We start from the raw sequence: 15,854 nt of genomic DNA on the forward strand, positions 1-15,854 counted from the left end.
AAGAAACTTGTACTTCACGTTCCTAAGCACCCTGGAGAATATTAGGGTCCAACCTAACACACACATACTGGGTGACTTCAACTACCCCTTCATTAACTGGGAAAACTACTCATGTGCCATTGCACTTGCCCAACATTTCCTGGAATTCATAAATTCCAGTGCCCTGGACCAGCTCTTTCTTACCCCCATTAGAACTAGCAACATCCTTCACCTGGTCATTACTAATATTGGCGACCATTACTCAACACCAATAGTCAACTCCTCCCTGGTTAGATCCGACCACAAACTGATCACCTTGGAATCCACATCCCTACCACCCCTCACCCCCTGCAAAGGTAACCTCCATGACAAACGTCTCCAAAGCTAGCTTTGGGCTCCTAAAAACAGAGGTGGCTAACTTCATGGCACCCATGCAAATGGAGAATATTTGCATGACTGTTGAATCATACACCAATGCCACTGTACGAACGCGTGCACAAATGCATGTATCTCGCCATACCCAAAAGAACCAAGATGCTCTCCTCCAAAAAAAGGAAGCCAAGTCTGGTGGTCGCCTGCCATAAATAAAGTCTACAACAGAAGGAGGAAACTGATGTGGAATAAGGTGAAGTTCCAAGACTGGAAAAACTCCCTTATCAGCCTCAACAAAAAGTTGAGATCCCTCATCAAATCCTCTTAAACTATGAAAACAGAATTGCAGCAAATAGTAAAGACAACCACAAGGTCTTCTATAGTTCTGTAAAGAATCTCCATGGCAATACCCAGATTTGTTCTGAGCTACTGCACAGTGGTACTTCCTATACTGAGCCAAAAGATATTGACAAATATACTTGCTAAAAGATTCATTGCCAGCTTTACCCTTCTCTCCCCCGAAGAACCAATCACAATATCAGTAGATTGCCAGGCACCCAGTATTACTGCTGCACAGGTTAAAACAGCACTGTCCAAGGCCAAGAATACAGCTTCTATGGGACCTGACAATATCCTTGGCTGTGTTCTACAGGAACTACAGAATGAACTGGCACCTCACCTGTGTGTGCCCTGTTCAATCACAGCTTCACCTCAGACTTTGTCCTTACTGAATGGTGCACTGCTACAGTCATCGCTCTCCACAAAGGAGGAGTGACTACAGACCCTGGGAATTATCGCCCCATTAGCCTGACTTGTCTGATATGCAAAGCTATTGAACGCATCATCATGGACCTAATAAACAAGAATATAGGAAATCTCCAATCTCTGGATACCACACAGTTTGGTTTTGTGAAGGGTCGATCATGTCTGCTCAACCTGGTCAAATTCTTTGAGTCAGTCAACAGAGCTGTGGATGAAGGCAAGGTGGTTCATACAGCCTACCTTGATTTGGCCAAGGCCTTTGATACTATTCCCCACTCAGGAATCATAGAAAAACTCACTAAGCTAGGCATCAACCCCTATATTACTAGGTGGGTTGCAAACTGGCTCACAGCTAGAACCCACAGTGTGAAAGTAGCTGACTCCAAGTCGGACTGCAGACCAGTCATGAGTGGAGTCTCACAGGGTTCAGTCCTGAGTCCTCTCCTGTTTGGTATCTACTTCTCTGAAATCCAGACAAACAAAAAGGGACTCTGGCTGACAAAGTTCACAGACAATTGCAAGTTGGGAGCTATTATTAGCTCCCCAAGTGATGTTGACATCCTACAGAAAAGCTTCATTGAGATCAATGACTGGTGTCAGAACCATGGCCTTAAGCTCAGTGCCAAAAAATGTCGTCATCCCCTTTGGGAAAAGACTGGTTTCCATGAATTACCACATCAGTGGTAGTCCACTGAACACAGAAAGCATTATAAAAGATCTGGGAACACAGGTTGACAACAACCTCTCTTTTGACCACCACATTGCCACTGTGGTCAGAAAGTGCTATGTGGCACATCTCATTACTAAGGGTTTTGCATCCAGGAAGAAAGAGGTCATTGTCTCCCTCTACTCTTCCTTCATTAGGCCAATCATAGAGTACAATGCCCTATTTGGCATGTGCCTAACTAGACACCTGCAACAACTGGAGAGGCTGCAAAAGTATCTCAGAAGAGTGTATCCTAGGCCTTAAATACTTGTCCTATATGGACAGACTCAAAAGCTCCAACTATTCTCTGTATCATATCACCTACTCTATAGGCCATCTCTGCTTGACTTAAAAAGCTATGTCTGACCCAGCTCTGTTAGAAATGCTACATCTAAACAAACCCCAATCCCTCCACACTACATGCTCCAGAGACGTCAACCTCATTACCACAATCAACAAAACATGCTGGAGGGACAGGTTCATAACCCAGAGACTGCCCATGCTATGGAATAGACTTCCCATACATGACAAACAGAGCACCTCACTGGCCCTCTTCAAGAGGAATCTTGATGAGTGGAAGGGAAATAGAAAATTCACCCTGGGGATCACTCCAGTGACTGTACTTGATAGAGGCACTAGGAACTAAGGTCGGGTGGCACAATGCCAGGATAATCCTATGGGCTAGGCTTGTAAAGGCTCCAGGGCCATTAGCCTAGTACACACCTATGACAGAAGCAATGCACTGATATCCACAGGTTTCAATACACAGAGAAAAATTTCCTGCATTTTAGCTGTATAGGGAACACTAACTGTTAAAACTCTACCGCAAATAACGCAGTGTAAGATGTCAGCAAACATACGAGTACTAGTGTGAAAGCTACTACATTAGCTTAGCATCACTCTTCAATGAATGTAATAGTTTCTACAGACACTGCAGGCTTATCTATTAATACTGAGGGTCTGTGCAGAAGAAATATTAATATAGCCATAATCTCTAGCCAGAGTGATTACAGTTTTTAGCAATGTCTTGTCCTCTTAAATTAAGATCTCACTATTGCCCTTGTATTGGTAGCTATAGGACCATGTTACAAAAGACACTGACTACAGAGTAGTTCCTGTGCATCGAACCTCATTTGTTGTAACTTTCTGCATCAACAAAGTTCACTTAATGGGTTGAAAGGAGTCAGTGATTCCAGGACAAAGCAGCAAGTCTCAGACAGGACTGAGTCTGCTTATTCCTTTCTCATGTTTTCAAATATCAGTTAGTTTTCTGCAGAAGAATGAGGCTGCATGATGTTACTGAAAATCATCCTATATTCTAGGGTCCGATACCCTCAACATTTACCTACTGTGTAAATCGGAGCAAATCACTTAACCAGAAATTGTTCTGCATTCTCTACTAAAAATGTGCAGCAGCCCAGTTGGGCAACCCAGTTAACAAACTATTACAAATAAAAATTAAGGAATGTGCAATTGCACTTTATTTGCACATGTATGTATGTATGTACATATGTATGTGTGTGTGTGTGTGGACCTGGTCTCCCTGAAAATGTACTCTATACTTGAAGTGCATCAAGCACGGTCTGAACTCCCTCCCACCCAGGAAAGCAATCTGCCCTGTGTAAAAGGCTCTGCAGTGGACCTGGTCTCCCTGAAAACGTGCTCTATACTTTAAGTGCATGTAAGCTCCTGTGACTACTTTTAATATTAAGATGATCTATTTCCCTATCTGCTCTACAGAATTTGAACTTAAACTCCTTTTAGTCATGGTCTACTGAACCCCGACAGCATGCGAACTCACAGGGATACCCCATTTTCCCTCTAGGTGGCATCAAACACCCGGAATATCTCCCTGAGTAGCCAGTACCAAACATACCCTAATTAAGTTAGTTTTGGTGCTAGCCATCCTAAAGGTGCCCTTTCCAGGTCTAGCAACCCTCTAATCACATCTATGTGTCATCCTTATACTTTTACTGCCTATCTACATACTTTAACTACAGACTTCAGCAGTCTTTGCACCACTATCAGTGTTCTGCCCTCACCTCCACTCACTGATACTTTTTTGGCGCTCACCTCTGCTGGGGGTCTATACCTATGGGCTCACTCCGCTCCCCTACCCCCAAATCCCACCCCCACTGCACCTAAACTTATACCACTCCTTAATCACTTGACATATCTCTTGCTCCAATCATCTGTCTTAGCTGATTCTCAGCACCTCCTACTCTAAGTCCACACCCATACTTAAACTTACTGATCACTACCCTGCCTCCACCTCATAGCAACAAACACTACTTAAACCTTTCCAAATAATCTACAATGCAATTCCTACTACCCTTTCTCCTACTAGCCCTCCCCTTCCTACATTACAACCATACAAACTAGCTTACCCCTAGACACCACCTCATTCCATACCACACATACTTGAAAACACAGACTCCCATATAAGCTTTACAGTCTGTCCAACACTATTTTCCACTAATATTATGCTACACACTTCTAACATCCATCTACCTACTACTATTAGTAGGGAAGCAGTATACATACCACTCTCAAACCTTACCTGTGTTATCAAACACATATTCAAACTCAGTACAAGCCTAATTAATCGCTGGCGATATAGACCCAAACCCAGGACCCTCCTTCACTGACCTCCCAAATAGAGCTCAATCTGATCTTCTAATAATTATCAACATTAGTGTTTCCAATAAACTGCAAGATCTACATGCTTTTATTACTCATTACTCCCCTGACATTCTAACCATTACCAAAACCTTGCTGAAACCACATATCCTTAGCAACAAAATTCTACCACCAGGTTACAACATCTTAAGGCTAGATAGAAAAAAATAGGAAAGGTGGTAGAGTCGCAATTCTATTTAAAAACTGTATAATCCTACAACCATTTCACACCCCTTTGCCAACATTTCAAAACGCCGAAAGCATAGGCTCTACCCTACCAACAAACAATGAAAAAAAAATTAATATCCTTTGTTGCTACATTCCTCCTGGGCATAACTCCCCAGCTATAGAATAAATCCTTCAAAGGCTGAATCCAAACTCCCCTCAAACAATTTTATTAGGCGACCTCAATACTGACTGGCAAGCCTGCAGCTCCAACAACCCTACTAACAGTATTAACCCCTACAGTTTCACACAACTAATTCAAGACCCCACCAGAATAGAGAAAAAAAAACATAAACAAACCATTATTGATTGGACACTAGTAAATAGCCCCAAACATCGCTATCAGGCTGGATCCTTACCTGATGTACTCAGTGACCATCTCCCCACTTTCCTCCTTAGGAAATGAACTAATACTCCTAAACCCATAACCTATAGATACATCAGGGATGATCGTAACTTAAAGGAGTACAACAGGTTTCTCTAATGTATTCCTCAACTTCACGGCCATTTTCCTCCCTATTTACATTGTCCTCTGTAAAGCAACAACAATAAAGCATTTACAATTTTTATAATTCCCCTTACTTCTGTAACAGAAGCCTACCTTCTCATACTGTGATGGTTTCACTTACAAAATGATTCTCTCACGTTTGAATAAAGCTTGCTGGAGTCGCCCAATTACTGACATCATCGAGGCCAGGCAGTGTAGGTACTTTTTTTTTTAATCTGTTCTCTCCCTCAAAGTGACATCACCACAGCCATCATCTGATTCTAACTAAAATAATAAGACCCACCCATTCTGTGATGTCATGGCTCCCTTGTCCTTCCCCCAGCCTGAGTGCTGTTCATTTTATTCAGTAGTAGTGTAGTAACACCGATGTTTGGAAACACAGAAATTTGGTATGCAGACTTGTACATTCTGCATGGCAAATGATGCTTAGGTGGTGTATCGCTTGCATACTTCTCTGTTGTATTTGCACCAGATACTGCTAGTGTGCAGTGCGGGAATAAAAAGATTAAAACATTACCCTGGTATCAGAGGTGGCAGTGCAACATATTCATGGTGGCTTAACATGAGAGTAGCTCTAAGCAAGCACCATGTGAAACCTGAACAAGCACCTAGAATTATTCAGTGCAGCTTCCACACCATAAGTCTGAAAATGAATTCACATACTCACATGAACAGGAGTAGCTGCATATTGATGGCTAAAGGTGTATGGGCATGTCGGGTGGTTACTACACTGCAAAACTGGTATGTAATGTTGGAGATATTTGGAAGGCATGAGCAAACACACCAGTATATTAAAGCCATAGCACCAATTGAACTGGAGGCTGGCAAATACATTTAGTAAGGGATTTTGTCCATGCACAAATATTTCAACACTGATTCTTTGCAGTGGCATCCATTATCTGATTTAAGGCAAGTTAACCTTGATGTCCTTTATTTAAAAAAAAAATCAATAAAAAATGTACTTTGTTATAAGTGACTTCTGGACACAAGAAAAAGGAGGGGGAAAATATAGCAATGTGGTTTGTATGTACAAAGACAAATCCAGGGACACTGCAAAAGGTTTTTTTGCAAACCAACCAGTGGAGTAAAAACATATGAAGGCAAACACTGCATACCAACACACTTTGCACATGTAAATCTCAATTTTTAACAAGGTGGAAGCATGAAGTGATACCTTAACACTTAAATTAATAAAGATATAAACTGGTTAATAGCATAAATGTTTTATTCTTTAGCTCCTTAGTGCAAGACCTTACTGGATGTGAATGCAGTCAAGTAAGGCCATGGCTATAGTGCAGCAAAAAATGTTCCCTCTAACAAAGGAAATGCTAGAGCAAAGATTAAATTACATGAGTCAAGCACCCTGCTGAGATCTGCCAATCAATGGAATTACCAGGTCAAATTACCCTCAGGACTTTGACAGCTAGGGAAGCTAAGTGTTATGGGGGAGGGGAGAAGTAAATGGACTGGAATTCATTGTCTCACAAATTAGTGCCATTTAAACTAAATTAGAAAAAAGGCAGCAGTAAACAGCACTTTGAGTGTGTTCTGTGGCATTTGCACTGTTTCTGTTTTAAGTAGTCATCCAGCAGCAGGGAATGTTACTTACACTGTTATATTTTACTCAGTACTTTGTACGTATGCAACATCTATGAAATGACAGGAACTTTAGGCAAATGGAGGCCTGCATGATGTAACATTTTTGAGCCAAACAATGATTTCTGGGATACTGGATGGCAACCTGATTTATCCAAACCACGTCAATATGCCAGCCTCCAGGTGGTCAGAGTCTGGAATTACATATAAAAATATTTAAAATCCTGTAAATAATCCCAGAGTGCTGTTAAAGTGTAGGAAACATCATGCCATGATGTTTTAAACATGTTTTTTGAGTCTGTGGGTGCGGTACTCCTTTAACCCCAGACAACCTAAACAAAATTCTCCACCAATGTAACTGGCGCCCTCTAAAAACCCTATACCTAGATAAGGCAGTAGACTACTTTAATAATATATTTATTTCAGTTCTAAACTCCATTGCACCAGTAAGAAAGAGAAAAACCAAAGCAAGCTATGCTACATGGTTAGGTAGGGACACAAGAGCCCTTCTAAAAATCAGAGAAGGCCTGGAAGCAAGGGAAACAAGACATCTTTGCTCATACCAAGCATAAGTATAAATAACTTGGGAATCCAGCCAAGAAACAAACCAAACTAGGCAAACAAAACTACTTCCTAGGTCTCCAAAACAAATACTCAAAAAAAATCCCAAACAATTTTGGCATAGTACCAGCTCCCTACTAATACCTGGAACAATTGCTACCTCCACCTCCCCATATACTAACAGCAAAGATATAGCCTCTCGGCTTCTCTAATTTCATAAACTCAATCCAAACTCTATCCAGCCAACTAACAAACGCTAATACCTCTCCAACCATAACTGCTGGGAACACTCCTACCAATCCTACCAACCACCCATCCTTTCTCTCTCCTGTCACTACGTCAAAAATTAGAAACCTCCTCCTCGAACTAAAACCTACCACAATAGCAGCAGACGGTATACCCACTAACTTTCTAAAAATAGCAGCTGACTCTATCTTACCAACTATCAATCCTTATAAACAGGTCCATTCAGGAAGCTTATTTTCCCCAACTATGGAAAATATCCTCCATTATACCTCTTAACAACTGTGGTAAATCTTATGACTTTTCCAGCTATCGGCCTATAGCTATTCTTTCCCCCTTATCTAAGCTCAGAGAGAAATGCATACACTTTCAAGTTATGCAATTCCTAGAAACATTCTTCTCTCCTCCACCCAACATGGATTCCACCCTCACCATAGTACAACGTCTGCTCTTCTCTCCTTCACCAATCAGGTTAATCAGCATAGAAACAACTGTGTATTTGCTACCTTTTTAGACCTCTCAAAAGCTTTCGACATGGTCTCGTATCCTAAACTATTGGATGCCCTTCATTCTCTATCCTTTACTTCCCCAACTATCTCCTGGTTCAAAAGCTACCTAGCAGACAGATGACAGTCTGTACAATGAACTATCCCCTCCTCTCCCTAACTCTGTACGAGTACCACAAGGCTCAGTATTAGGTCCACTACTTTTCTCTGTCTTTGCAAACAATCTGTATACCTCCTCCAAGCATGCCTCACTAATTCAGTGTGCAGATGATTCCACTCTCAACTGTGCAGCCCCATCTGTCACCCTACAGCAACTAGCCAAAGAATCATTCTCCGCTATTGAAACTTGCATCACTGACATTCAACTTATTCTTAATCCTAACAAAACCAAACTTCTCTTGTTCACACCTAATAAAACAAAACCTGCCCCCTCTACTTTCTCTGTCTCATCTAGGAATAGCACTATCATCTCTCCATCCACCCACATAAAACTTCTAGACAAGTAGACAACAACCTAACATTCGATCTACATATAGCACAAACCATTCAAAAAGTTCACAAAAAAATGGGAGCCCTATACAGGCAAAAAACCTATCTCACAGCAAAAGCACGAATCACCCTAGTCCAATCTCACCTCCTATCAACACTTACTTATGGTGCACCAATCCTAACCCATACTAGAAAGTCAGATCTGGATAAGTTAGTCATGCTACAACAAAACTGACAAATTTGCCAACTATTCCCCCTTTAGAACTCACTACTGCCAAGTACTAAAAGAAATTCAGTGGCTAGAATTTCCTAACTTACTAGCTTAACGACTCACCTACGCCTTTAACATCAGAAACTACCCAGACAAAACTCTAGCCCTCAGTCGGCTATTAACCTCCCACTCGCCCTCCGCTCATCCAATAAACCCCTACTCAGCATTACTACTGCTAACAACACTGCAGGAAAAGACGTTTATTCCCACATCATAGCCAAAAAATGGAACAATCTCCCCACCAATATAACCTCCACAACAACAAACTCTAACTTCAAAATATTACTCAGATCTCATCTCGGGGCAACTTGGATCTGTCCATGTATCACTTGAGAACCTCTATACCTTCTCTTCTCTTCCAACAAACTACTCCAGTCTAGAATACAGACTATTCTATTCACATGGAAACACATACTCTTAGAATATGCCACACTGTCCTTTGTACTTCTTTCTGTGCACACTTACTAAAACTGTACATAGTCAATACTGCCTTTGTAAATATTAATCTAATTGGATTTCAGCCCTGCAATGCCTGTTAACTATTGTGAACAAATTTCTGAATATCTCTGCTTGTAAGTTATCTTCTGTATTACCTTTTTGTCTATTTCTCATTGTATTAACTTCTTAATTGTGGATTTTCCCAGTAAACAAATGTAAAATAAATATATATATATATATATATATATATATATATATATATATAATATTTTACATTTGTTCTTGTGAGGTTCATGGTAGTAGCATGTTGTACAAGGCAGACCACACTTCCTTGACTCCTGCAAGAGTCTCCTAACTCATCTTATGTGTCACCCAGGTAATGCTTCCATTATATCCTGAGTCTGTCTCACGGCCTCCTTCCATTGGGCTATGCCTGGTATACTTTCTGTAGGAGTTGCTAAGAACATCCTCGCTAGGTGCCCAAACTAAGTTAACTGACTCCTTTCAACCCAGACTAACAGTGGATGTATTCCAAAAATCTAAGCTTGCCAGACTCCGCACTGTTTAATGGAGAGTGGGCTCATCAGCCCTGGGAAGAAAGAACATTTCTGCCACCTGTATCCATAATCATATCCTTCTGATCACTGTATCCATAATTTCTACTTTCTGATCACTATCCAAAACTCGTGACCATGAAGGCATATGGAGTCATAGACTGACTGGTAAACTGAAAGCTTCATTCTATCACTCAGTTTTCATGTTACCATCTTAGGCTAGTACCACATCTGAACTCTGCTACTGTACCACTGTGCTGGTTAATCTCCCATTCTCACTCTACATTTGAATAAATCTTTAAGATAATTAAAATCCTCCACCACAGGTAGTGGTTCCACCTTCACCTGCAGAAAGCATTGCACTTTTTTTTAAATCAACCATGACCTCTGATTTGGAGGTACTAATTTTGATCTTTACTTTAAACAAGTCTACTATGCATGATCGAAATTTCAGAAAGCTAAAACCCATATGGCAGAGACCATATGTTCGACTCCTGAAATTTCGAACATGCAAAAAAAAAAATAAACAAAACACTATATTATTTTAAAGTTAGCAGTGGGGCTATGCCCCTGCACCACACCCCCTTAACGTTAATATACCAACTCTGAGATCACACTATAGTGCGGTAAATAGAAATTCTCCCATTCCGTGCAATGAGGAGCTGTCCATTCAGAACTTTCAAAATTTTAAAATTCGAACATATGGTCTCTGCCATATGGGCTTCGGCTTTTTGGAATTTCGAACATCTGTAGGGGACCCCTTCAAACACAGCACTGAGCTGCTGCAATAAATGCTGTAGATCCCACTCTTTTGTGGTTAAAAGCACCACAGTTGAAAAAGGAAATATGGTTATACAAAGTGGTCAACTTACTTCAGCCAATTTCTGTACAGATGCATTTATTTAATTAGTTTTTTTGCTTTTTATTAATCTGAATCTGACGTTTTACCTTTGTATTAATTACTTATTGTGAGTTTGAGCATAGTTTAGTTTTTAGATCACTTCTTTATTTTCATTTGCATCTGTTGGTATGCTGCTCTTACTCTGGTGTTCCTCAAAGGTGAATTAATTCTACAGATTTTGCAAATTTTATTTCCAAATCATAATGGGTGCACATTGAAATGCATTAGCTTGTTTTAAGGCATATTAATTTTAGATTTGCTGCTGTTAAATTTAAGTACTAATAAATTACAAATTAAAAAATTGTTGGTCTTCATATTTGATTATTTTCAGGTGTTGACTGTTTGCTTGCAGTTCAATCCGGTGTCTCACTGAAGACTTCTATACAGAAAATTGGAGTTATAGGACTTGTATATTTATTTTTGTTATTGAGCTGATGTAGAACATTTGGGAATATGCCAATATTATTTAGGCCTAATTTTTTTTCAAACTGAATCATGCCTAGAAATGTTGGTATATTCTTCAACTTGTGATCTGTTTAGTGTAGGAAATCGTATTCTTCAACTTATGATCTGTTTAGTGTAGGAAATAATCATGTTAATTTGTAGAATATGGAGCTGTATATACTGATCTATCCTTTATTTCACTTTCCATACTGATACAAATCTATGTTACAACAAGGCAACATTACAATTATTTGTCTGTTTATGTGGTCTACTAGAGATGCATTTATCAGTTGCAGAAGATGCCATTCAATGACATTTCTAATGACAGCACTGGATTTATCATTATTTCTGCAGACTGGAAACACTCACTGGAGGAATTTAGCCATCCTTTTATTTAGCTTTGTGGTCTCTTGCAGTTAACAATTTTAACTAGTAGAGTAGCCAAACATACTGCCATGAGTATTGCTGAGTGGAGCTTGAAAATAGTCCCAAAACACTACATTGGCAGATGCCCTGGTTGGTGTTCTAAATGAACATTTGCTAGTATCTGCTATGTGAGACCTATCAAAATCCATAAATAAAGGTTTTGTAGTAGATAGCATGTCAAGTTTAGTGCTGGTCATCTTGTTTAAATTTTGAGAACTATCAAATTGATCCTGCTGTACCAGTTACCACTAAATGCAATAAATACATTTACTTCAGCATGGCTGCACAGTATGGGCTCTTTGTGAGTAAGATGTATTAGACCGAAAGACTATCATGGATGACTCCCAAAATAAAGATTATGATATCCCATAGGGACTTTCTCTAGTCTTTTTACCACCAGCCTAGATTTGAAACCTTTCTTCTTCCGGCTTTTCCCCATTAGGTGTTGCCACAGCGGAACTCTGGTTCGCTAATGATTGGTGGCAGATTTTTATGGTGCTGAGTTACCAGCCTGACACCCAACCTTCAACGAAGGCACGCCCATTCACGCATGTCTTTCAAATGCCACTCGACCTCGGGGAGGACATGCAGACTCCACACAGAAGGCGCTCCAGCCAAGAATCGAACGGGAGTACCTCTTGCTGTGAGGCGATAGTGCTACCGCTGCACCACCATAAATGTATAGAACTTTTTTTGAAATGTAGTAACAGATTTAATACTTAAAAGTAAAAACAACTTTCCTCTGGGATAGCAGTATTTTCATTTTGATAATCCTCAGAGGCTTTGGAGTATTATTGACAATCTGCTTAACACTGATCATGGCACTCCACTCCCTCTGTATTCTGTTGTGTAATTGAAAATGATGTTTGGCTTTAACTTGAAGTGAACTTTCGTATTGTATACAGATTCATCACAATAATCTTCCCTTTGCCCTTCAGATATTCCCGACTATCCTGGTGTATAAATTCTTCAGCCAACTGAAGCCAGAATTAGCAACAGTAGGCAACTTACACCGTAAGTTTAAAAAAATGTGAATGCTATTATGTTGTAATCAGAGCAAACTATCATATATGTTATAAAGGACCTAGGTTCCAGTACCTAGAAAAAGCACTCATTGTTTTTCCACATAACTGGAGATCTTCAACATCATTAAACAATTTCTGTCCCGTTGGCCTATTGCCTTTCTTATTAAAAGTCTATGACAAATGCATTCATTCACAGGTTCTTTGGGACTTCATAAAAAGTAATCAACTCCATGTCACAATGTCATTTCAGGCCTAACTATTATACAGATACTGCCATGTTTGATGGTCTGGAATAGATGCAGTTATTTTGATTAAAGACCGACTGACATTTTTTTTTTTTTAAATTCTCTGAAATATTTCACCTTGCTTGATGATTCCTAGAAAACTATAATCTTTCTTTTTTAGTGCCACTAAGCTGCTCACCAGTTTGATAGAAAACAGACAGGAGTTTATTAGATGCAGCAATGATATGCTCATCCCAGGTCTGCGGCTGTTAGGAGTCCTTCAAGAATCAGTACTGGATACAATCCTTTTTACAAGCTTCGTATCTTTATAAATGATCTGATATATTACCATAATAGCAAAAAATCAGTCCAATATGCTCATGATTGTACAATTGTTCTCACAGTTACTTCGAACAGTCAGTTCCAAGCTCCAGACCAGCTTTCATTAATTAATATCTATAAGATTGTATTTTAATTCCTCCGAGACCAACTCTGTTCTTGCATTAGAGAAAACACAAACACTAGACATCACTAGCACCAATATCCAGCAAATGCTAGCCACCATGTCTTCAAAAGATGCTCATACTATGCTTGGATAGCTCACCATCGGAGGAAATCAGTTGTGTCTTTCGGCTTTTCCTGGTTAGGGGTCGCTACAGCGGAACTCCTGTCCGCTAATGACTGGCAGTAGATTTTTACATGCTGAGTTGCCAGCCCTGACGCACAACCATCAGCGAAGGTACGCCCATTCATGCATGTCTCCACACAGAAAACGCTCTAGCTGAGAATTGAACAGGACAACGTCTTACTGTGAGGCGACAATGCTACCACAGCACCACCACCGCAGTCTATCACAGGACGTCAGTAATTGCCTGAAACACAGTTGTTTTTCAGAGATCAAATAATTACTGACATCAGTAATTATTTGATCTCACAGGGTGAGAACTTAACTGTGACAAGTGAGTAGGCAATTCAGCAGCAAAAAAAAATGTAATCAACCAATTAATCCAAATAGGAACGCTAGACTGGCTTGTTCAAAGTAAGCTACAAACAGCAAATTTACACTAGAATTAATCCAACGACTCAATGTTATTTGGTTGATTACATTTTATTTACTGGGAACGCAGCATCTCCGGTGGATTACATTTGCTGTTTTTCAAAGCAAAAAAAAAATACCAAATGAGGTACATTCTGCTCATCTCTAGACTATCTGCTTCAAAGACATACTTCTCACTCTTATTTACTTGGAATATAAAACAATTTACATTCTACACTGCTACCCAGGCTACAACATGCCTACAACAGGAAGGTGAGCTTTGCTTCAGGACTCCACATTAGAATACATTGTTTTGCATTTGCTACCTGGCTGGAGTACAACCACCAGTTATCCTTAATTATACATAATGTGAAACAACATGTCTGAACACCTCTATTTGCACCACAGTTATGTATACATTTTTGTACATAATCCTTCTGTTTGCAATTATATCGATGTTTATTCTATATATGTGTATGTCTTGAATCTTTTCTCATTGGCATTACAGCAAAAATGGAACATCTCAGCGGAACATGCTGGGTCAAGAAATGCAATAAATACATTTAAATAACATAGCTTCATGTTATGTTACTAATATATGGTTTCAGCATGTAAACTTATATTTTGTATTACCTCAGTGCAGCAGTTATTGATTTCATTAAATTAAATTAATAGTGAAAGATAAATAGCTAACCCACATCAAATTCTGACCACAACCCATCTACTATCTCTATTTTTTTTTTTGTCCTTATTCAATAATAGCACAGTTGGATATGCATAATTGCTTGGCTGTACTATTGCCTGGTTTTTTGCTCTATCAATTGTATTGTATAAATCTCTTTCTTTTAATTTTGTTGTAAGTAATATTGTGGAGCTTTTCTCCCCTGGTCTCTGCTGAAAACGGGCCCCTGGCCCAATAGGACACTACCTGGTAAACGAATGTAATAAATAAAAAATAAAGTAGCCTACTAAAACTCACATGTTTATGCATACCAATGGAGAAGTCATTTTGAATAATAAGATATTTTTATACAAAGGTTAATTTGTTTCCTATTTCATAATGTCAATAGACAATTAGAATTTTATCAGTTCCTCCCTACAGACACTTGAGTTTACTTTACCTACCACAGTTAACAACCCAAGAAAAAAGCAGTCCAACTAACAGCAAAATCCAGTTTAAATAGAAACACTCATTCCATTCAATACAAATGATCCATTCAGAATATTGAATGGAATGTGTGTTTCTATTTAAAGTGTTGCCTGTTAGCTTATGATTTTAGATCCGAAAAAGAGCTTACTTGTTTTATCATATGTATTAAACGTTTTGTGTGTTTTTAAACTGGATTTGGCCATGTTAGTTGGACCTCTCTTTTTTCTTGGTTTTGTGTTTTTTGTTCGGGACTGACTTTTTGCTGCAGTTTGTGTATTTTTCTTTTAGTTAACAACTCTTTTGTATGTATGTTTGTGCACCACAAATTAATTATCTTATAAGCATAAGCACACGTGTCCATATGAATGCGCACACACACACACACGCATATATATATATATATATATATATATATATATATATATATATATATATATATATATATATATATATATATATATATATATATATATATCCTCTCCTCTCAGCTGTTTCATCTCATTGCCTTTTATCACTGTTTACTGCATAGCATATGAAGCAGGTTCCCTGGTTTGCAGTTCCTTAGGCTAGAAGCTTTGAACTCTCAGGAATGCAGATCACTGGACAATAATAATGACTACACATCATATCCTACTGGATGCAGATGGATGTAGGGTTATTTCATTATACCGGGAAAACCTCTATCCAAAAACATGAATCATAATCTCATACTATTGTGAGTTAATACAAGATAAACAGGGGCACTGCTTTCCTTCCTTT

The 15,854-nt window shown here is 39.2% G+C and overlaps 1 protein-coding gene across 1 annotated transcript in view; it reads left to right on the top strand.

Moving 5' to 3' along the window:
• The window catches only part of LOC122811252 (pyroglutamylated RF-amide peptide receptor-like), a 921,192-nt gene that overhangs the window by 552,889 nt on the left and 352,449 nt on the right, over positions 1-15,854 (top strand). The window lies entirely within an intron of this gene.

The sequence above is a fragment of the Protopterus annectens genome, chromosome 9.part0, assembly GCF_019279795.1.
Source record: "Protopterus annectens isolate FY-2018-M chromosome 9.part0, PAN1.0, whole genome shotgun sequence".
Classification (NCBI taxonomy): Eukaryota; Metazoa; Chordata; order Ceratodontiformes; family Protopteridae; genus Protopterus; species Protopterus annectens.